This window comes from Sphaerodactylus townsendi, linkage group LG02 (assembly GCF_021028975.2).
Source record: "Sphaerodactylus townsendi isolate TG3544 linkage group LG02, MPM_Stown_v2.3, whole genome shotgun sequence".
Taxonomy (NCBI): Eukaryota; Metazoa; Chordata; class Lepidosauria; order Squamata; family Sphaerodactylidae; genus Sphaerodactylus; species Sphaerodactylus townsendi.
Window position 1 is genome coordinate 126,397,432 of NC_059426.1, and position 7,328 is coordinate 126,404,759.

The following is a 7,328-nucleotide window of genomic DNA, read 5'->3' on the forward strand; positions in this document are numbered from 1 at the left end:
ATGGCTAAAATATTCCTTTCATACCTCAAGTGGAAAAAGCTGTTTCTATTGTTGTTTAAACTAACACGGTTTTTAAATGTGAAGATTAATTTTTTTACAAGTCTAAACATTGCATAATTTCTATGCCATTATTAATGTTTTTAAAAGAATTTGAACCAAAACCCTTTTTGTTCTGAAGCACTGTTATGGAACACTTTACAAAATTAGATATAAAAGCATTTTTATAATTGCATATACAGAGTGAAGACCATTTGAATTAAATCTGGAAACAAAAATGAATATGTAAACAATAAAAAGAAATTTCATTTTTTTCAGCTTCTGCAGCTGTCAGACTACGAAGTAAGTCTTGTTGAAGGCATTAATAATACGTTCATATTAACACAAGCAATAAAATTGAACAAATTGCAAGCAAGTTTCCTTCTGAAATACTTTCAATATTTTCGATACCCCTTCCATGCTTTGAGTGACCTTTCTTCATCACGGCCTGGGGCCCTCATATCTAAAGGACTGTTTCCTCACCTACGTCCCCACTTGGCCTCTGCGCTCTGTATTTTTACAATTTACAATTATACAAACATCAGAATATTACATGAAAAGGACATCTCACCCAAGTATGTCAATTTCTCAATGTACTCATTCAGTCAATTTCTCAACACAAAACCACAAAACGCAGCATTCTGGCCCATACTAAGGAACACGAAAGACACTGTCGGCTTAACCATCCTGAAAAATCTGCAGTTAAACAAAACTGGACATAATATTTTATTTGAGGACACTGAAATTCTGGACAATTCAGAAGCTTACTATGTCAGACTGCACAGTGAGGCATTGAAATTCACAAACACCAGGACAACTTCAATAAGAAAGAAGAGATGTTAAAAATTAGCAAAGCCTGGCTCCCAGTACTTAAAAAATGGACTGATAACCCCACCCGCAATACAATGCACTCAACCACACCTTTGCATAGCAAGTTCTACCCAAACATTTAATGATTGGTTCCCCACCCTGGGACAAGGGCAATATACCCCACTAAACTTTCCCTTCTCACTTAGACACAGTGTGAAACAGACTTTTCTCTGTGATACACCTCTGAAGATGCCAGCCACAGATGAAGGCGAAATGTTAGGAACAAAATCCACCAGACCACGGCCACGCAGCCCGGAAAACCCACCAGAACCAGTTGAATCTGACTGTGAAAGCCTTCGACAATAGATTTGATCGTCCTATTTGAATGACAAAGCTGGAGCACAGAGAATCTACTGTATGAAGGAAATGATAGCAGCCATTATTTCTAGGCTATAGCTCCAAGTACATGGTTTGATCAAAAATACAATATATACCGGGTTTGCTCTACTGGATTCTTCTGAAGGTTTGCATACCTCTTTTTTTTTTTATGAGCCTGCCATTGTCACAGAGGGCTCCAAATCGACCATGCAGAAAGGCTTGTTCCAACTTCAGATTCCTTTCTTCAGTTTACCACTATTCTCTCCTAGAGATTTTTGTCAAATCTGGCAGATCATTCCTGATTAAGCAAAGGTAGTCAGGCTAGATATTAAAATGGCAGAGTGGTACCAGCAAAATAAAGACATATCAGTCATGGCTACAAAATGAATTTGTCCACTGGAAAATCATCTTCAGTAGGATGAGGTCATCTGCTATGAAATTGCTCAGTTTCTTTTGAAGAGGTCAAGACAATAACAAAGGCAGCTGTGCGGACCGAATAAAGCCTCCTAAACCAGAGGTTTAGCTGTCAGGCACAAGCAGTTCGTCTTCCCTCAAAGGACCAGGGAGATAGAGCTAACCGTATGGTGAAAATAATACAAAACCTCTCTCCCTTATGAAGAAGAACAGCAAGAAACAAAACAAACAAACAAACAAAGAAGTTGTGATTGCCAGTGCAGCTGAAAAATCAGCCTTTGTACTAAGCACTACTGTTGGGTTTTTCACAGCTTTGGAAATCAATAATTCTCCTACGGGCAAAGGATTCGACATCATCTCACGTCTGCTTTTACTACCATATTAAAAATCCCCAAAGCATTGTTATTTGCCATTCTTTGTTAAAGGACTTCTGAGTCAAGAAGGCTCCAGAGTTACACTATAATTAACTCCCAGCTCATCGCTGAAATCTATACCCACTGAAGGCAAGATAGTTCTGAGACTGTGTTCCTTCAGCTACACTGCCATTTTGTAAGTGCTGGCTGCTGTGTACAATATAAGGGCAAAACAAAAAAGTGCAATGGAGGGCTGTTTCCTCAGGTTCATTGGAAGTTTTTAACCTGATGCACTTGTTGCCACATGGGATGGGTGCCAACTCTTTTTTGGATACTGTTACGGCCTTAACAGGGGTAAGGGTTTTATTAAAGGGATTCTCCACCAGCTGCTAAAAAGTGTAACAGCACACATATAGTTTTTAAAAGTAGATCAATGGGGAATGAACACTCACGTTGGCAGCGAGAGGGGCCGAGAGGGGATCTTTTAGACTGTGTCTACGGGGAAGGAATTCTAGCAATGGATATTCCACAGAGAAGCAAGAGTCCAAATTGAATTTAAATGCTTTATATAAATTTGTTTAAAATACACAATAACTCCAGTAAGACAAGTATGCACTGATACATTCAAAGTTCCTAAGATATATGGAAGGTGTTAAAAATATAGATTGGAGATAGAAATGGAGGGGGTTTTTCAGGGAAATACTTTACCTAATCGCATTCTTAGGAGGGTAGGAAGTAGAAGGCAGGGATTCCATGCCAGCACGAGGGAACCCAATGAAGGGGACTAATCCATGTCTCAACACACACCACAGCAAGAGCACATGTGGCTTGAAGAGCAAATATAAGTTTGCAGGTAAACTGAACCTTTATACCCTTTTTTTGCCCAGGTGGGGCGGGGAACAGAGTAAAGTTTTTTAAGCCTTTTATTTTTCTAGAGATTCTGAAGACTTCCCATGCTGTGTTTGGGGGGTGCTGAGTGAGGTAATTGGTCAAAGCTCTCTTCTATTGTTCTACACCTTGGGACAATGGGAGTCAATTGGTCCTAGATTAAGTCAGGAAGCACAGAATGGCTTTATGCAAAGTAACTCTGATTTTGGGCTGAGACATTAGACTGGGGAAAGGTGGGTGCTTTAGGAAAATTCATAACAATGGGAAGAGGAGATGCAGAGAAGCAACCATCTGTTGATGACTTGGTTTCCAGAAGAGATAGGGAAATGACAGTATCTGATAGCAAGTTGGCTTTCCATATTCTTTGTTAACAGTATCTTTGCAAGGTGAGGTAATCAAGCATTCTAGTTACTCAAATGAGACCTCCAGGTTTATGCTGGGGTAACTCATTATCTTAGCTTTTGTTAAAGTAGTTTTGACCTTTTGACATGCTGCTACCTACACCCATAGGAGTGCTTTTGGCAACTGGCTTTTGCCAATATGATTTTAAAGCAGAAATATATATAAATAATATTCTGGGGGTCCTTTGGGTCGTTACAATACATAGAAATGACTGAAGAATGAGAACAAAATAACAGAGAACAGAGAATCTCCAAGGACTCTAGTCTGCTGAAGTAAGGTTTATAAATTCCACTCTTCCCTCAGTTCTGGAATAAAACCAAATCTTACAGTTATGAAAATACACTTACAATACATATTCCAAACTTTTGGAGGAAATTTGGTAAGTTACTAAAATGTGAAGTGAATAAGTATGGCATAGAAAAAGGTTGGCCAGGAGGGGGAAAGCAGAGATCAAATTGGGAGATGGCGGGTGGAATTATGGGCACAAATCTTGTCTCCAAATCGCTCATAGCTTCGTAGAATGGTGTTAATGTTTCTGAGCTTAGCATATCCATTTTGGAGCCTTCTTTCCTAAAGGACGCTGATTGAAGAGTAACTACTTGCAATGGAAATGAAGGCTGTCTGCTGAAAATAGCACCTCCCCATTCTGAACTTTCCCCTGTCCCTATGTAACAGTCAGCATTGTGTAGTGGTTAAGAGCGGTGGACTCTAATCTGGAGAACTGGTTTTGATTCCCTGCCCTGCCACATTAAGCCTGTTAGGTGATCCTGGGCCAGTTAAAATTATTTTTTACAGAAGGGAAAAGAACCTGTCTGGCTCTAGTGCCAACCTTAAAACTCTATTTTTAATGAAACATTTATATAACAGAACCACAACTCTTAATCAACAACAAAGTATACATATTATAAATAACAACAACAAAACAATGAATAATACACACACAGGGGATCCCAAATATAATAATATCAAGTCTCTGTAATACAGGTATCACTTTGACCCCAACAGCACCCGCCTGCGGCGCCTACCCCCACTCTGCCCCGTGGAAGCTCTGCCTATAAAAGACTTTCTACCTGCTGTTTTAAGTCTTTCACTCACTGACTAAAAAGACATGTTAAACAGCCCATACAAAATGTAATATTTCACTTTGCCTGAATTATATACATTTGGCTCTACTGGTTACTAGTTGGAATCTGAGAGAAGGAGAATGGAAGTGGGGGTGTTTGAGATTGAAAGGGCTGTTGTAATTTGAATGGATGTGAGTTCATCACATCCGCATCTCTCACTGCATCTTTGCAGGGGTGTAGCTACAGAAAATTGAGCCCAGGGCAAGAACTGAAATTGTGCTCCCCTCCCCCATCTGGACTGTTTCTGTGGGTCAGTGATTTGGTGGGGAGGAACCGAGCAACCATAGCTGTGTTAACCAAAAGGGAGGGAGGAAGGGAAAGACAGACAGACAAACTATGAGGAGAATAGATGCAATATGTCAACAAATGGATCAAGCATGATCTGGTTCACAACTTGCTTTGAGCTGGCCCGTTCCATATAACATAAGCAGCCCCACATTTGTCTTCGTATGGTACTGAATTTCTCTGAGGCAACTTCTATAACCTCCACTAAACTTCAATGTACTAGGAACAGACAGGTTTCACTTAGGCACAATAACTGGGACCCACAGGGTCTAAAGCAACTACTGCTTTTCTAAGGCACCCACCCTTGTTAAACAGTTGAAGAAGCGCATCAGAATTAGTGGTGAGGCTAAAAACAAGGTTGACAGGTAAGGTTGCCAACTCCGAGTTGGGAAATACCTAAGGTGGGCAGGGCTTGGGGAGGAGAGGGTCTTCAATGGGATATAATGCCATAGAACCCACTTCCCTAAGCAGCCATTTTCTTCAGGTGTCCTGGTCTCTATGTTGCCTGGAGATCAGCTGCAATAGCAGGAGATCTCCAACCACCACCTGGAGGTTGATAATACTGTTGACAGGCCAGACCAGAAGCAGAAGCAGGAGGAGAAGGCTTAGAAAGGTGATAGGGGCAGACCATCCAAATGGGGCAGACCATCCAAATGGTATAAGGAGGGTGAAATGGCCAGTGGCAAGAGTTGAGGGCTTTGGGAAGGAGTGAGGAGAGCAGAAGGAAGTGGACAATGGACCAGAGTTGGGAGGGGATTTCCTCCCCAATGTTGTGAGAGAAACTTGTTGGTACAAGTTTTCTTCTTTTCACTCCATTGGTATGCCTATGAGATCGGGGGGGGGGGGGCAGCAAAGAAAAATGCATTTCTTTCCATCCACCTCCCTTTGCCTTCATCTGCCCCCTCCAAAGCACACTTCTTGTGGTCTCCACTTGTTGCTTAGCTATTTCCAGTGGGTGACAGACCTCCCAAATATCCTAACCCAGGATAATTCTAAGGGCAGGAGGGGTAGGTGATGGGTGTCGTAGATCCAACTGTGGAGAGGGCTCAAGGGCTTACAAAAAAAGTATAGCAGCCTTCTTATTAAACAAATGTATTCCCCCTAATATATCCCTGAAAATGAATTGGTGGCATGGTATAACTTTGGTGTACATTTTCCAGTAATTCCTTGCTCTTTGTTTCCCTCTTCTGTTCACAATTATTTTCTTCCTCTTTGGCACAACCAGCTTTCTTATTCATAAAGCCTTTACATACACTGAATAGAAAAATCCAAACAAAAGAAAAGCCGTACTAAAATACTCAACCTGGATCTGGCAACCGTATCCGTATCCTTTGCTGGTGACTGGAGGAACCAGGCAAGCCTCTATGAAGGAGGTTGGAAAGCCTCACTCTGTGAATAGTGCTCCTCTTTCACTTCTTACGATCGAATCCCATAAATGGTAGTAGTTAAAATGCCTATGGTAAATTGGAGTCTCTCTCCTACAGTCCATCCCTCACTTCACCATGAGCTCTTCTATTAATTATTTCTGCAGCACTTAAACAAGTGAGTTGCCAGAGCCCCATAAAGGTCCATCAAGGCTGGAATCCTCAGGGCTATAATGCTACTCCAAAATGGACTATCATCAGCCAGAAAAGGCATAGGAGGCAACCTGGTATAGGGTTTAAAGAAAGGCATGAGAGGTCAGAGAGACAAACAGAAAGGAGCAGCATGGGAGAGGTTACTTTTGAGTGGACTTTAATTGCAGAAAAGAGTTGATAGGGCTAAAGGGAGCCTACTAAGGTTACCTAGTGATTGTGAAATGTAATCTGTACACACCCAATATTTTCATGCACTATTCTGCTTCCTCTTGTCATCTCTAGAGCCACTCTAAGTCCTGCTTGGAGTGGGGGGGGGGGAGCAGGATATAAAATGGAAATATAAATTGTTGGGCCACAAAGACTAGAACATTCATTGATGGTTTGCAGTACACAAAAACAAAAATTTAGCAAAATACTCATTATGGTCGCACACAATTTTGAACAAGCCAGCCAGAGTATTAACATCACAATCAGGGAATTTAATTGTCAGTGTTACTAGAACAGAACATCACTTATGCTTATTAGAAACTAGAAATATTCCCAAACCCAATCTAATTTTTGTAGATCTTGAACTAAAAAGATGAGTAAAATTTCAGTGGCAATAAATAATAATAATAGATATACAGAAGAGAAAGCTAGCAGGGCCTTGAAATAAAAAAAAAACATCGATGGGAGAGGAAATTAAATCAAACTGTCTCCTGCCTGTGCTGCTCATGTTAACATACAGATCATTTTGCTTGATTCTCTTAATAAGGAAAGAACAAAAGTTTCTGGCATGTTCATTTGTGTGCAAGGAAATGGACAATGGGGTACAAGAGTGGCGCTAATGCACCACATAACCCTTCTTTCACATACTCTAACTGTATGGTGTGTTACTAATACAACACAGTTTATTAAGCCTTATTTCAGTACACACATGAAAGGAAAGACAATTTAGGGGGTCACCTTCATTAAAGGCAAATGTTCCCTTCTCAGCTTCCTTTCCAGCAGGAAAAGTGAGGTGCTTCTCCTAATGTCCCAGTGGCTAAATATAGTGCTGTAATTGCTGTCATCCTCTAGCA